General features: G+C 43.2%; 1 long non-coding RNA gene across 1 annotated transcript in view; it reads right to left on the minus strand.

The window, feature by feature from the left end:
* Positions 1-553: 553 nt before the first annotated feature.
* The window catches only part of LOC148758477 (uncharacterized), a 71,623-nt gene continuing 55,308 nt past the window's right edge, over positions 554-16,868 (minus strand). Inside the window, exons 3-5 of the long non-coding RNA XR_016020616.1 lie at positions 5,004-5,070; positions 2,496-2,659; positions 554-651 (exon numbers count right to left, since the gene is read on the minus strand). This is a non-coding gene — a long non-coding RNA (uncharacterized LOC148758477). The remainder of the gene's footprint in view (positions 652-2,495; positions 2,660-5,003; positions 5,071-16,868) is intronic.

Below are 16,868 nucleotides of genomic sequence, written 5' to 3' on the forward strand. Positions count from 1 at the left end.
CAGACAGCTTGTAGTCTATTCCTGAAGACTGAGTCAGGATTTTCAGAACTCTTTGGTTGAGAAGCAGATGGCTTCATAAAACTACTAACCCAAGATACAATAGAACAAGAATTGATTACCTGGGACTGAGTGAATTCATGAGGCATAGTTGTAGTTATATGTTTGGAGTACTGTTGATATTATTTAATATTCTAATTTCTGGATATAAAAGGGAGCCCTTTATCTTAAGCTATATGTACCCCATAACAAGTTAGCAGACTTAGATTTTAGAAACAGCAGTAAAACATTTTTAAATGATATGTTTTTCACATTGACTTCCCCACGCATAGGTTGAATTCAGAAACTATTATTGAGTACTCTTACTTTTCACAGCAATAGAGTTTTCTGCAAAGGTTCAATAGGAATCTGTCTTCCTTTTATCAGTCCAGAACTGGAAAAATTGATGATGCAACCAAGGCCTTGCCTGGAATGTCATATTTGGGAAAGAGGCCCATTTTATCAGATATGAACAGATACATTTGAGGAGCTAAGGTAGCCTCCACCCCCACCCCCTGAAAAACTGGCCTGGTACCTGGCTTACCGGGTTTAGCCTGACAGGAAAGGAAAGAAGGTCACTTCTGGGCAGGGCAGGAAGCTTGGGGTATTGGGGACCTAAAGAACAGAAGAAAAGAGGCATTTGCTCAGTTATATGTGCTACCAGTGAAATCTGGAGGAGGGAAAATTTTCAGCTTGGTTAAGCAGCTAACCTCAGGATAGCAAATAATAAAGGCTTTTAAAAGTGCATCTGAGATTCCTTATGACGTCCAGGAAAGCAAACTTAAGAGGGCCCATATCATAAATGAATATCCTTGTTGCTCCTATGTAAATAATCAGGCAAACCTGTATGGCTTTTTATGAGTCTAGATACCATCTATATTTGCTGGGTGTTAATATTCTAATTAAGATTCATGGTTAAATATGCTATTAATAGGGTCTCTAGTTCTTTTTTTTAGGTCATAAACTGATTATTAAATTTGATCTAGTTCTTTCTTTATAAATCATTTACTATACAATTTCTTGGTTTGCTATTTAATATAAATGAGATGGAAAGAAAAATGCAATCTTTAAGTTTCCAACAGTTCATTGCTCCCTTTCAGGAAGGGGAGTGTGTATAAGGTAAAAGGAAAGATAGAGGATGGTTAAGGGGGAAATGGAGTCTAGGAGATCAAAGAATGCAAGCAGAGAAGTTAGATTTCAGAAATATGATACAGGACTCTTGATACCAAGTCTCTCTCGTTTTTCTCTTCTGCCACACTGAAAGAAAGGGATATTTCCAATTCTGCACTTAATTCTGAAAAAACAATATTGTTGCCTTGAAGATATGTTTTACTCCAAGTGGTAACGATTTGAGGTAAATTTATATTTTTATTTACACAAAATATCCATGATCGATTTCTTATTCTTTTTACAATTTTTCTTTTAAATTGAAAAAGAGGAGAATTGGACAAAAACTGATTTAAACCAAGTTTAGACTTGGTTCACTACACCCACAGCATACTTCTGGCCATACCACAGTCTTAAGTGTTTTCACTTGCTTTTCTTTCAATTTCCCTTACTTAACTGATCACAACTGATTTTAACTACTTGCTTAGTAGTTTATATTTTGTGCTAGATTAGACGGTGTAAATACATTTTGTTTAAGACAAAACCAATGAAATGACATATAAGAGTATTTACAGTGGAAATAACAAGTTCTAGATGGCATCAACTCTAGTGGGCTTTTCTTCTTCTAGGTCACCTCTGCTAGTTCAGGAACCACCATCACAGAGGCTCTTTTTAAATATTTCAAATCCTCCCTTATTAGATTAAACTGGTTTTGTGTGTGCACTTTCTCTCTTATTTTTATTTCCAAAAGTTTCTGTGAACTGCATGTGCAAACTGGCTGGCATTTCCCCCCACTATCACGACCCTTCCAGGTGGAGTCCTCTAATATCATATGAGGTGTGTGAGGTGCTGGGGAGCAAACAGCCACCTCCATAGTGTAGCCCTATGGGTAAGAGTGTGGACTCTAGAGTTACACTTTTCCTATCCCAGCTCCCTACCTATAAGTAAGCTATTTAAAGTCCCTGTGCCTCAGTTTTCTAATCTGGAAAATGGGCTTTGTCATAGTACTTATGTTGTAAGGTTGTTGTAAAGATTAAATATGTGAGCTACAAATAGAGTTCCATGTAGGACTAGCACATATCAAGTACTCAGAAGTTAGCTGCTGTTATTATTCCTACAATATTATTTTTAGCCATTGAAAAGGCATTGTTCTTTCACAGAGCTTCAAGGGAAGTGTAATAGGAATAGGAAAGCACAACACGAGACATAATGAAAAACGGTGCGGTTATAGACTTCTGATTTGGAGGTCAGTTATGTTTTCTGCGTGCTTGGTACAAACTGGCAGCAAAGTTTTAGCAAAATTAACTTTTGTTTACAGCTATTACAGGTTAGCAAGTGATCAAGATCCTTACTTTTCACTCTGCGGTGTTCGTAGAAGCTCGGTGCTTGGAAGCTGGAGCCAAGACATCTGAAGCTCTTGATGAGCAAGCGTCTGAATGAGAATCCTAGGAAGTCTGGTGCCTTCTCAGCAGCCTCTTAAAGGGGATTTCCCTGAGGCCTCCACTCAAGTCAGAGGCTATTAGAAAAGGCTTGAGTTATTATTGTGTATTTCATTTCTTTCATGCCTTTCTCCCCAATTATTTTCTGTCTGTGTTCATGTATTGGAAAGGCTAAAAAGAAACCACCCTTTTCTCATATGATACTTCTATGTGTCACCAGTCTATGGAAATGGATGTTGTTGGCATTTATACCCAATATAGGGAAACATCTCTCTACCCGACCTTTCCTAGGAAACCTAGGCAGTGTCTCATTTGTTCAGAATCAGCCTGTGCCTACTGGGCCCCATAGGGTGGGTCATGTTTTGCCCATTTGTCATGTGTCAACTCCTGGAACCTGCTGCCCCTGCCTGGGGCTCTGAATCTCTGGCTGCAAGAACATCTTATCAGATGCCAAATGGAAAAGAAATGGTTGAATGCTGCTCTCTCCATGGAGTTCAGACCTGGTCTATTTCCCTGGACTGGGCACCAGATGCCAGACTGAACCCACCACTGTCCTCTCTTTCCCCCCTGGGTCCCTGTACCATAAAACATCCTACTCTCAGGGCCTTCCTCCCTCCGTGCAAATCCACACATGCAAATAATACACCTGAGGTAGGTGTGGCAGGACAGGGATGATTTTGTTGGCTCAAACGAACAGCATATTAGGAGCTGACCACTGGCTACATGGCTGGGTTGATGCCTCCATTCTCACCTCCGGACCCACATTGTTCATCCTCAGGTTTGGGTATTACCCTTGGCACTCCCATGTCTATGCCACTGGAGGAAAAATCCTTTTCAGAGCTGCTGCTTCCAGCCCTGTCCCATATCCTTGTTTGGGCCTGATGTGGAGTTGTCTGTCAGCTGTTTATAAGGCCTATGAGGAGCCCAGGTGCTGACAAGGTGACACATCTCTCTGCCCTGCTTGTAGCACTGGGCCACCCACTGGGCTAGTTCATTCCTTCCCCCAGCCACCACCATGACTTTGCAGCAGCCAGGGCCCCATCAGAAATCAGGTGGTATATTCAAATTAGGATAATTGGAAAAGGATTTATCTACAAAAGGACCAAATATAAAGGAAAGGGTGGGGAATAAGGGAACCACAACAGTAGCATGGAAAGCCCGGGCTGGCAGCAACAGAGTCATTATGTCCCCAGGGCTGACGAAACAAGGGGAAGGATCAGTGATTTGAACCTGGAAGGAGGGAGTCCTGTGGAGCAGGCCCCTTTAGGAGAAACCGTGATCTTCTCTGAAGGTACAGAGCCAGCCTGGGCTGACTTCACAGAGAGGGAGCCAGGGAAATAAACACTCTACCTTCCTTCCTGCTCTCTCTGATGCCTGTAACCCCCTGACCAGGGGCTCCCATTGGCTGCATCCAATGGGATCCAGACAGCCTGGAAACCTGTTGATGTAATGCCTCCTGCTCAGCCCCATGACCAGGAGCAGGAGAGAGGGCAAGCTGAAGACACGTGGCACACTCAGGGCCTTCAGAGCTCATGAGGAAGAGAAAACAACAGGTATCTATTTTAGCAATTTATTTAACATTTAGCAAGTGGCTGTGTATTGGCCCAGCTGGTAGTCTTCACTCCTGAGAAGATTTTGGCTTCTGAGTCATGGGGGTGGCATCATTCATTGGCCCACATAATGGGCTTCCTCTCAGTGACAGAAAATAAGTGTGGCCACGTCTACTACATTGAATCTCAGGGTTTTCCCTTCCAAGACTGGATGATGTCTCTTCTAGACTTGGAAGGCTGAGAGCAGGGCCTGTTTGACTCCCTTGCAAGGGTAGTTGAGGCACTGCCTGCCTGACTCTAGGCTCTTTTCCAGACCTGCCCCGTCTCATCTCTGGTACCTTCAAAACCTGGAAGTGGTTCACCTCACGGCTAGACCTGACATTCCTATGTCCAACTTCACAGTTCTGGTGGCAAAATACTGACCCCCAGGTCTTTTTCCAATGGCCTTCTGATTCTAGAGGGGTCTTCCTCTCTCGGTTCCACTGACTTAGCCCTGGAGACAGGGAGCCCTCACAGCCTGGCAGGGTGGGGTCCCACATGGCCTCTAATAGCATCCCCAAGTTTGCTTGCACATGGCCTGGTTTGTCAGACCCCTTTCTATTGCTCCTTGCCTGGCTTCTGAGACATGATTGTAATTGCTCACTTCCTTTTCCTTTAAATGCATGCTTACTGCTTTTTTCTGTATCTTCCAATGATGTTAAGCAATTGCCCATAAACTATAAAACATTAGCCAAGTTGGAGCCACCTGTACGGACTAGTAGAAGACCAGTCTCCCTGGGTTCCAACCAGGCCCCTCCAGGGTTCTAATGCCTAACGAAAGTGCACTTAACCACCTCCCTCGCTTTGGAAGTGCTTTCTAACTAAGATTTACCATTTGTTCTCACTGCTATGAGCTGCAGGCCATTCTTGTCAGCCAATCCTCCTGCTTTGTGAAGACCCTGGAGCAAAGACAGAGGAATTTTTCCAACTGTTAGTAAATCTAATGCCGATTCTATTAAAACCTTTCAGAGGCCAACACCACAGAACAGCATATAACTTCTGAAACAAAATCCCAGATTCTTGCATATGGTTTATGTTTTGGGCTCCCCCAAAATCAGACCCGAAAATAAGGATTTGGATGGAAGTTATTAACTTGAGGGGGGACTCCAGGAAACATCGGGAGGGAGTGGGCAAGTGAGACAGGTCACTGGGTATAATGTTACCAAGGGGCCCTCTGAGAAACCTGGTAGAACACTTCAGAATCGTCCCACTGAGAGAGGAGGAAGCTGGGGTGTTTATCTACAAACTCTTGCTGCTCTTTGGTTGAAGGTGGGTCCCAGGGTGTGAATTCTCTTGCACCTCTAGCCAGCCCTTCACACTTGAGGAAACTGTTGGCAGCTGAGTTCTGAAACAGATATCTTTTTCCAATGTGTAATTTAAAAACATGCAGCTTTGAAAATTAAATGTCCCCTCCTCCCCACTTTTCCCACCAGCTGCTTCTCATGGCTTACTTAATAGGGAAGAAGACAGAATCAAGGAATCTTGAGTTCTATCACCAGGTGGGGGTGTGTAGTTCCTTCCACAGCAAGCACTTGGCCCATCATTCCTGAATTTCCAATGTTCTTCATGGTCAGGAGGCAGCAGGTGGCAATAGAGAGACTTGGCTCATGCGCCCCAGGAAGATCCCCCTTTTCTCCCAGTGACATGAGAAACAACTTCTTAAAGTCTTTGGAAAGGAAAAAGTTTGATTTCCCTTCCCACTGAGAAGAGGCTCTTTAAAAAAAAAAAAAAGTATCTATTTAAGGTGTACAATGTGATGATTTGATAGGCTCACACATACTGAAATGATTATTACCATCAGCTAATTAACATAGCACCACCTCACATAGTTACCAGTGTGTGTGTGTGTGTGTGTGTGTGTGTGTGCGCGCGCGCGCGCGCGTGCACTTGTGTGTGGTGAGAGGACCTGAAATCTACTCTCCTAGCAAATTTCAAGTTTGTAATAACAGGATTATTAACGATAGTGATCATGCTGTACATGAGATTTCTAGATGATGCATCCGACATAACTGCAACTTTGTACGCTTTGGCTAACATCTCATGTCACCCCCCGCCCCTCCCCTAGTGACCACTGTTTCACTCTCTGCTTCTATGGATTCATCTTTATGTTCCACATACACGTGAGGTCATGCAGCTCTTTTCGGTCTGTGTCTGGCTCATTTCACTTAGCATAATGCCCTCCAGCTCCATCCATATTATTGTAAATGGCAGGATCTCTTTCTTTTCGAAGGCTGCATAATATCCCATTGTATTTAGAAACCACGATTTTTTCATCATTTATACCTGGATGAACACTTAGGATGTCTCCTTATCCAGGCTATTAGGAATAATGCTGCAATGAACATGGGAGTACAGATGAGGTACTGATTTTATTTCATTTGGGTACATACCCAGAAGAGGAATTACTGGACAATATGGTAGAAATAAAAAAACCCAAAAAACCAACCCTTTGTGAACCACTTGGGAAGGGATACAATTTCTCCACTATGCTTTTGTTTGGACTACTGCTGGTCCCATAACCTCAAATCACATCAGTGATTTGTATGCAGAAAGAAAGAAAAAGGAGTTTCTCTGTGGGGAACACAGAGTGGTAGGGCAAAGATTACTACCTTCTTCGTTTTCACTTCCCCGTTTCCCAGCCCAACGTCAGGGACTAGCTCTGATTCCTGTGGTTAGGGGTGATAAGTGGCAGTTGAAGGAGCCATTGATATTAGGGATTTTGAGACTCCGGGTACAAAGCAGTGCCATCTCTAGTTTTAGAGGGCCAAGTGTGACACAGCTGGAGGGATGGTTTTCCATGTCTGCGCTGTGCCTTGCAGTGAGTGGGGAAAAATACAGACTAGAAGAAGCCACATATCCCCATCAGCATATGGAGGGACCTGCAGCTTTGGGAACACAGCAGTGTTTCTGGGAGAGTCTGAGGAATACTGGATTTGCTCAAGACTCAAGTCCTGTAGGGGTAGGTCGGGGCTGGTGAGCCAGCACAGAGGGAAGAAAGGCAAGCTTGACGGCATAGGGGTGAGGCTTGAATATAGGAGGCCTGGAACATTCCAGTTACAATCAGAAAACTAGCATGCCTTTAGGAACTTCACTAAATGAAAGCGAAAATAAAATCTGTTTCTCTTTCTGTCAACTGCTGCTCTTTGCTGCGTTTAGTACTTTTCAAATATAGAGGCACAAAACAAATTGATTTCCAGCAAGCTGAATGAATGGTCTCCTCGTGATTAACTTCCCTCTAATCCTGAAGCTAAAAACTGTGTGTAGTGCTGAATGGGAATGTGTTGTGAGGAACTGGCTCATTTGTGTAGGTTTGGGCACCTCTACCGGGCGTCTGGCTTATTTTCATGGGGACTTTCGTCTTGAATTCCGAATTTTAGACAATAGCTATAATTATGATGATTAGTTAGAGAAAGTGATCATTAACCCACTTGTTTCATTTTATGACCACTTTACTTAAAAGCAACTAAGATGGGAGAAAATATAAACCATACTTCTCTTTAGAGGTTTAGAGAATATATTAAACAAAGTTTTGCCTTTCTTCCAAACCAGAAAAATTGTTCACATTATCAGAAAGAAGTGAGGTTTTCACCTCAAAAATCCCGGATACTCATGAAGGCCATTGTGCTGGAGAGCTTTTTTCTTGTGATGTTCCAAGAAATGTCATTTGTTTCTCAAAAAAGTGTTCTATGGTTCAATACGTGATAACCAGTGAGTTAAATAATGCCAAACATGTTTGATTACTTCAAGATTTCTTCTCAGAGACTTTAATATGCGGCCACTATATGCCAGTTCTATGCTATTACACATCTCAAAGAATTTTCAAAACAACCCTCTGTGATATGGCCAGTTTTAGTCCCACTTTACAGATGAGATAAACCAAGGCCCAGCGTGTTGAAAGCAACACTAATTTTCTTCTTTAAACTTACTTCTTCTGTGTATTCACACGCACACAGACAGACTTATACATACACAGATATATATGTTTGTACACCTGTGTGTATATACACATAAATGGAATTGTAATTTGTGACCTGATAGATCAGATTCTTTACAAAGAACTACTACTATCTCAGCATTTTACCCTGAAAAAGGAGTAGGGGCTGTTTCTGACCTATGTGTTTGAGTAAAGAATCAGACAAAACAAAGAGAAAAAGGAAATAGAGACAAAAAGGTGAAGGGCTCCTTCTGAAAGGTCTGGCATGACTTAGAGCCGGGGCCCTTGCAGTAGATGGAACCAACCTTGCGGGTGGGTATTTAGAATTCCTGATTTGCTCCTATGCTATCGTCTGCAGCGCTCAGCGAGGTGAGGGCCGCAGCCATAAAGGAGCTGAGGGCAGGCCCCTGATTTGCCCAGGGCACTGAGAAAAGCAGCTGCAGGATGTGCTGGGCCTCTGGGTCTCAGGAACAAGCACAGAGCTTTCTGACTTGGGCTATATCATGAGGATGAAAGGATGAGGCTGGGATTGAGGAACGTTGCCTGGAGATGTGTAGGCTGGGTTGCCAGTGGTGGCAGAAGTCTTCAGCAGGTTGGTCTAATGCTATGAGACCATGCAGAGGTGGCTGTCAGAGTCTGATACTCTGGGTAGAGCATCCCCTCAGTGTTGGGATGAATGGATGGCATTCATCCCTCTTGGCAGGAAGACCTAGGTTGGCCCCGTATTGACTGCTGTTCTCCTGCTTCTGCAGCCACATTGAACTTGACAATTCTTAAACCCAACCTGATTTTTGAGACCACTTCCTTCAGGGCAGTGAAATGTGTAAACATGATTTTTTAAAAACAGATCTCGTTTTGTCTGTAGATTGGCCATAGCTGCTGTGCCTTGTTAGTTTCTGCTTCCAGGTGGCTGGGATGAATTCCATGGGACTCTGGCTGTCATTCCTCTTGGGTCATTTAAAAGACATTTGTGGAGTTGTTGCTTATCTGCTGTGACTCTTTCATCTTCTTGAGGCAAACGTGAAGAGAAAAATACTTTGTGTGATCTCAGAATTAGAGGAATAGATCTTTCCAGTATTGTATAAAGAATAATTTCTAAAAACAATTTTATGACAACATATTTGCTGGGTAGATAAAGGAAAGAAGGAGCAATTATTTCAACACTTAGTGGTTTAAAACAATAAACACTTATTCTAGCTTCTGTGGGTCAGAAATTCAGTAGTGGCTTAGCTGGGTGGTTCTGTCTCGGGCTTGCTCCTGAGGCTGCAGTTAAGATGTCACAAGGGCTGTAGTCATCGGAAGACTTGACTGGGGCTGGAGGATTCTCTTCCAAAATGGCTCACTCACAGGGTGCTGGTTGTTGGAAGGTCACCTCAGTTCCTCACAATGTGGGATGGTGGCTGGATTCCCTTAGAGGGAGCAGTTAAAGAGAGAAAGGTGAAAGAAGCCTCCATGTCTCCTGTAACCTAGATTCAGAAATAACACATTGTCATTTCTGCAATATCCTATTAGTTACATGGGTCAGCTTTACTTAATGTGGCAGAGTACCACCAAGGGTGTCAATGCCAGGAGTCTTTGAGAGTTATCCTGGTGGCTGACTGACAAATGAATCCAAAGAAATTGAGATGGAATTCAAACAGAGCAGGGGGAGGTAGACCATGGTGCTGGGTTGTGGGCTCCCGTTGTAAAACTGGAGAGAACAAATATGGAGATGTCCACAGAGGGCTCATGTTCTAGAAGACATCTCACCACCTCACCTGTGGTGCAGCCCGTGGGAACTCAGGAGGAACTTGGACGGGCCAGGCTTGGAACTGGTGCTCTTAGCAGACATGGTTCAGGGTAATTTCCTGTCAACATTAGTGCTGGGTGTTTTTCATTTTTCTTTTGATAAAGCTTGGTAGTTACATTTAGTATGTTATTGCTCTTCCTCATTGCAAAATGTGTCTAATTTTTAAAAATTCCTGTTCTTCTTTTAAAAACGGTATATTTTCTTATTGCACCAATGCTTCAGTAACTGTTTGGAAAACTTCTCTTGTCCTTGGCTACTGCCTTTTTTTACTAAAAAGTGATACAACCCAAGTAAAGGAAATTTCATTCTAGTGTTTATGTCTCGTCATCTTTTTCATTACTTGTCTCCTGCAATTATCTGAGCTTTTAAGAGACGAGTCTTTCATCTTTGTATAACCAATGCTTTTTCCAGATGTGGCATGTAGTAGGTGTTCAATTAATGCATGCTGCTAAAATACATTTGAATGTGAGAAGCCACCAAACATAAAAATATATTCTGTATTTTATCCCTCTGCTACTTACAGAGTCAGTGAAGCACATTTCTTAAAATAGCTTATTTTTAAATATTTTATTTTATTTTAAGAAATTTTTAATTGCTTCAAAGTTATACCTTTACATTTTGGTTCTTTTTTTGTTAACTTAGCTGAAAATGCCACTTTCTTCCACAGTAAGAGAGGATTATCTCAATTAGCATTAATGAGCTTCCTCTCCCTGTCCCTTCTTGCCCTTTAAGGGAATTTTCTTGGTGATTTTGCATTCATTCAGACTTAGTGGTGTGGATGGTTGGTGGGCTGGGGTGAGTATTGGTAGAGATATGGAAGGGGTATAATTAGCATGGTGGTTTTGTGACCTTAACTCGCCTCTCTTTTTTGAAGAGGTTGTCGAAAATATATTAATTACTTATCCTTGTGACAAAAGAGTAAAAGCCTAAGTTAACTCCTGAAAAGATAAGAAAAATTTTAATAGTGTTCCATGGAACTCATGTATATAAAAGCAGTCAGATCTCTGGAAGGAACTGGAAATAGATACTGGAAAACTAACAGTATCATGTGCCCTCTCATCTGCTCTCTTCTTATCTATATATGATTGGTTTCCTCTTCTCTTCAATCCTTATATGTGGCCAAGTATGGCCACTGAGTTAGTTGGGTTTTCTGTGAAGGAGACATTGAGATGGAGCTAGAAGCATATGAGTTTTGTTTCCATGAATGCCTGTGAGAGAGGAAAGCAAGAGGGGGCTAGATTGGACAGGAAAAGCTTTCACGCCATGATGCAGATCTGACACCTGTTACAGGAAAGTTGGGAGGAAGCAGGATTCGGCAGGGAGAGCCTCACAGCACCAAGCAGATATGATGGGAGCTCCAGGGCCACGATGATCTGTTAGAGGTGTTCCATGCTGGCAGACATGTCCAGGCTCTCGTACCCCTGTGGCACTTAGTTAGTAGCTGGGGGTTGCCTGGAACAAGCATGGCCTCAGCTCAAAAGCTGAGGCAGAGTCTGAAGGTGCTAAAAGCCATCAGCTAACTTCACTCGTTCACTTCCCAACTCCTTTCCTCTCTCGAAGGGAGATTTAAGTGGTGCATTTCCATGGCTGCTTCAGTCACCAAGAAATCAAAAGTTCTCTTGTCATGAGCATCTGTGTAGAAAGTTTATTGTGGGAGAATCCGTGTGTATCTGCTCCCCAAATTACCAGGGAAAGGTTCTGGCCTAGGAGGGTGGGTTCATGTTTTACAAAATGGCCCCTGGAACCCACTACTATGGTGAAGAAGATAAAGGGTTGGGAATTTGCTCCAAAACATATTGTCCTGGTAAAGCTGGATAAAATTTGAAGGTTGGAGGCCATCAAATAGAGAAATATGTTCACTATTTCATCCACTTTGGTGCCAAAAGGCATGATGAAACATATTTTGAAAAATCTATGTATTTTTCCATTTTGTGACCTCAGAAGAAAGCATGCTTTTGTTCAAATGTATTACTTTGAGATACTCATCTTCTACTTTGACTTTATATTTAATCGCTTCAATCATAGTCTGTTCTTCTGCTCCTGGCCCCACGTCTCCCTCTTAGAATTTTTCCATGACTTTTTTTGCCCATTCTAGTCAGGTTTACGTCATCCATCATGCAAAGGAGAGGGGAGGTAAATTAAACATGATTATTGATAGAAATATGTAAAGGGAAAGCAATACCACATTCATGGTGGGATTAGAGAGACCAGTGTCACCATCAAGGATATGACACGTGCAGAAGTGGTGATTTCCACGAGTTCCTTATTCAGCTCTCCAATCTGGCTTGTGCAAAAGACAGATGGTTCTTGGAGACCGAATATGGATTATTGTAAATTTAACCAGGTGGTGCTTGAAGTATCGGTGGCAGACAGAGGTGCTTTTTGGAGACTTTGGAGGATCCCTACAAATGAATCACAGCACAGACCTTCAGGATTTGGAAGCAAAGCCCTGTTGTCACCTGCAGATAACTCTCCTTTTGAGAAACAGCCCTCGGCCTGCTACCGGGCTTTTGTAGAGACTGAAAGCTTAACCATAGGCTACCAAGTCACCATGCAATCTGAACTGCCCATCATGAACTGGGTGTTATCTAACCCACCACATCACAAAGTTGGGCCCGCACAGCAACATTCCTTCATGGAATGGAAATGGTATCTACGAGATCAGGTCCACGTAGGTCCTGAAGGCACAAGTAAGTTACATAAGTGGCCCGAATGCCTGTGGTCTTCCTCCTGCTACCCTGACTTCTCTCTCCCAGCCTGCACCTGTGGCCTCCCTGCCATCATTGGCAGAGGAAGAGAAAGCTAGGTGGTTCTGCATAACATGCAGACACCATCCCAAAGTGGGCATCTGTAGCACTACAGCCCCTCTCTGGGATAACCCTGCACCTGGTTGTTCGCTTTACTTGGCAGGAGAAATAGCCAGATGTGCGATTACGTACTTATTCATGGGCTGTGGCCAGTGGTTTGACTGGATGGTCAGGGACTTGGAAGAAACACGACTGGAAAATTAATGAGAAAGAAATGTGGGCAGAGGTATGTGGATAGACTTCTCTGAATGGGCAAAACACATGAAAATATTTGTGTCCCATGTGAATGCTCACAAGGGGTGACCTCAGCAGAGGAAGACTTTAATAAGCAAGTGGATAGGATGACCAATTCTGTGGGTACCAGTCAGCCTCTCACTCTAGCCACCCCTGTCTTCACCCAGTGGACTTGTGACAAAGTGGCCCTGGTGGCAGAGTTGGACATTATGCATGGGGTCAGCAACACGGATTTCTACTCACCAAGGCGGACCTGGCTATGGCTACCACTGAATGCTCAGTCTGCTGGCAGCAGAGACCAAGACTGCACCCCGGATGGGGCATCATTCCTCAGGGTGATCAAGCAGCTCTGTGCTGGCAGGTTGATTATGCTGGACTGCTTCCATAATGGAAGGGGCAGCATTTTGTTCTTACTGGAGTAGACACTTACTTGAATCCAGATTTACCTTCCTTGTATGCAATGCCACAACTACCATCCATGGACTCATAGAATGCCTTATCCACCATTATAGTATTCAACACAACATTGCTTCTGATTGAGGAACCTACTTCACAGCAGAAGTGCTGCAGTGACACCACACTCATGAAATTCGCTGGTCTTCCCATGCTCCTCACCATGCTGAAGCACCTGTCTTGATAGAACAGTGAAATGGCCTTTTGAAGATTCAGTTACAGTGCCAGCTCGGTGAGAATACTTCGCAAGGCTAGGGCAAAGTTCTCTGGAAGGCCACTTATGCTCTGAATCAGTGTCCAATATATAGTGCTGTTTCACTGATAGCCAAGACTTACAGGTCCAGGGATCAATGGGGTGAAAATGGGAGAGGCACCACTCACTATTACCCTTAGTGACCCACTAGCAAAGTGTTTGTTTCCGGTTCCCATCATCTTATGCTGTCCTGGCCTAGAGGTCTTAGTTCCAGAGTTAGGAATGTTTTCATCAGGAGACATAATATTTACATTGAACTGGAAGTTAAGACTGCCACTAGGCCACTTTGGGCTCCTCTCTGAATCAACACTGAATCAACAAGCAAAGAAGAGAGTCATGATGTTGACTGAGTGCTTGATCCTGACTATTAAAGGGAAACTGGACTATTGCCCCAAAATGGAGGTAAGAAAGAATAAGTCTGGAATACAGGAGATCCTTTACAGCGTCTTTTAATATTTCCATGCCTTGCGATTAAGGTCAATGGAAAACTATAACCCAATCCAGAAAGAACTACTAATGGCCCAGACCCTTAAGGAATAAAGGTTTGGGTCACGAAGCCAGGTAAAGAATCATGACCAGCTGAAGTGCTTGCTGACAGCAAAGGGAATACCAAATGGATAGTAAAAGAAGGTAGTTATAAATACCGGAAATGAGGACTGTAATTGTCATAAGTATTTCCTCCTTATTTGGCTATGAATACGTTTGTGTATATGTATGTGTATTAATATGTTTTTTTGTTTTCTTCTCGTATTCCCTTATCATGTAACAAAATATGCATTGATGTTAAATAATAATATTTAAGTATTGTTAATTTTGCATCATACAGTATTTAAGTTATGGGATACCAAGGAGAAGAGTAAGCATTATTCAAGGACTTTACCTCCTCTTCTGGGGAAGGGTTTAGTGCATTTTTGGTGGTACACAGGAAAGTTGTATCATGTTAGGTGGATTTATGACCTTATTATTGTCTTTATTTGGAGATTAAGGATGGTTTAAGGAGATACATATGGGTGCCAAGTTGGGTGGAAAAGGGGTGGATTTGTGATTGTTAACTTTACTTGTCAACTTAATGGCTATAGGGTGCCCGGATTAAATATTATGTCTGGGTGTACCTATGAAAGTGTTTCTGGATAGATTAGCATTTGAATCAGCAGAATAGATGCCTTCCCCAGGTGGGTGGGCATCATCCAATCCTTTGGGGCCTGTACAGAACAAAAGGCAGAGGAAGGAGGAATTTGCCCCTTTCTTCCCTGCCTTACTGCTTAAGCTGGGACATCCCATCTCATCTTCTTTTGCCCTCAGACTGGGATTTACACCATCAAGCTTCCCTGGTTCTCAGGCCTTTGGACTTGGACTGAATTACATCACTGGCTTTCCTGGGTCTCCAGTTGCAGACAGCAGATTATGGGCCTTCATAATACTGTGAGCCAATTCCTCCTAATAGACCTCCTTCTACATAGAGATATGTATTTGTTCAAATATATGTACATATTACAGAGAGAGAGAGAGAGAGAGAGAGAGAGAGAGAGAGAGAGAGAGAGAGAGATACCAGGACTCTGGTTGAAAGAAATAAACTATTGGTAACTAGCTCAAGGAAGAAGTGAGGAATTTATGAAAGCCTGCCAGGCTGTGTGCTTTTTGAACCCAGCAGTGCAGTGAGGCCTTTGGAATGGCGTACTAGCTATATATAGCTGTGTACCATACTGCCACAGACTTATGGCTTGAATAACACAGATTTATACTCTCACAGTTTCTATGGGTCAGAAATCTGGGTCAGGTAAGCTGGGTCTCACAGGCTGGAATCAACATGTCAGCCAGGGTTGTGGTTCTCCTTTGGAGCTCGGGGACTTCTTCCAAGCTCATGTGCTTGTTGGCAGAATTCAGCTCCTTGAGGTGACAGGACTGAGGGCTCAGCTCTTAGAGGCCACCCCTCTCTATGGGCAGTTTGTAAGGTGCTGTTTGCTGTTTTTTCCTGAGCTGACAGCAGAATCTCTCTGCTGCTTTTAAGGCTTTTCACCTAATTAAGTGAGTCCTAGCAAAGATAATATCCATTTTAGCTCAAAATAGACTGCTGTTGGGCCTTAATTACATCTGTACAATCCCTTTTGTCATGTAGCATAATAGATTATGGGAGTGACACCTCATATTCACATGTCCTTCTGCATGGAAGGAGGAGGGTGTTATATAGGTGTATGCCTGGGTGGGTCTCTGAGGGACCATGTTAGAATCCTGCTCACCACAAATGCACTCAGACTAAGTGCAGGAAAGCTGACAAAATCCTCCTCCCTTCTATCTTACCTCTTCTCCCCTCTGACAATCTGCTCCCCTTAGATTCTCCAAATTATCAAGGAAGGGTTCTGGCCTAATTGGATTGGATGTCCAACTCTGGTACAATCAACTGTGGCTGGGGGCATAGTCTCGTGTATAACATGGCACCTGGGGGACCCACTGGTGTGGTTGAGAAGCGAGGGGTGGTTTAGTTAAAGTAGGGCTAGGGACAGCTGGGAAGATGCTCCTCAGAGATTTACCTCCTGCTGTCTTTCAATATGTGACCAGGACATTCTTCTGGAGGGTGGGGCAGAGTGGAGAATGAAAATGGCCCTGGCAGGAATGAAATGTATTGTGCTCTCTTTTATGTCACCCTCGAATTTGCCCAGAAAGAAACTTGAGCTAAAACTAGGCTGGGTTCTTGCATGTCACAGTCACCAAACCTAAACAAAAACAAAATTGAAATAAAAATGTATCCAGACTGAGAGTGGAGGAATGGGGAGTGACTCTTAATGGGTACAAAGTTTTTTTTTGAGGGTGATGAAAATGTTCTAAAATTAGTTTATATATTCCAGCCCTGTTTGTAGAAATGGCGTATAAGCAATGAGCATACATAACCCCCAGACTGCGATCTCTTAATAGTATTCTCCCATTAAAAAGATCCTGGGCTCTATGGGGTAATGGCTTATTTCAGATTTGGGTCATGGAGGGTATCAGATGAGCCTGGCACAACTTGTGTCTAAAAGCAAGAGTTCAAAGTTAATGGGATCATGTGAAAAGTTTGGCCAGTTTTCACCTCTTCACATTGGCTACACACAAAGCTGTGTGTTCCAGCATGGCCTCATATGCTCCTATTCAAGGAGTAAAACAGAGGAAAGCTTTGTCATGGAGGCACCCAGGAGGTCCTGCAGATGATGCTGGAGGCTGGGGCTGGAAATGGTGCTTGTGCCTACGGGGTC

This window comes from Rhinolophus sinicus, chromosome 3, assembly GCF_057876585.1.
Source record: "Rhinolophus sinicus isolate RSI-liver-muscle chromosome 3, RSI-T2T, whole genome shotgun sequence".
Lineage (NCBI taxonomy): Eukaryota > Metazoa > Chordata > Mammalia > Chiroptera > Rhinolophidae > Rhinolophus > Rhinolophus sinicus.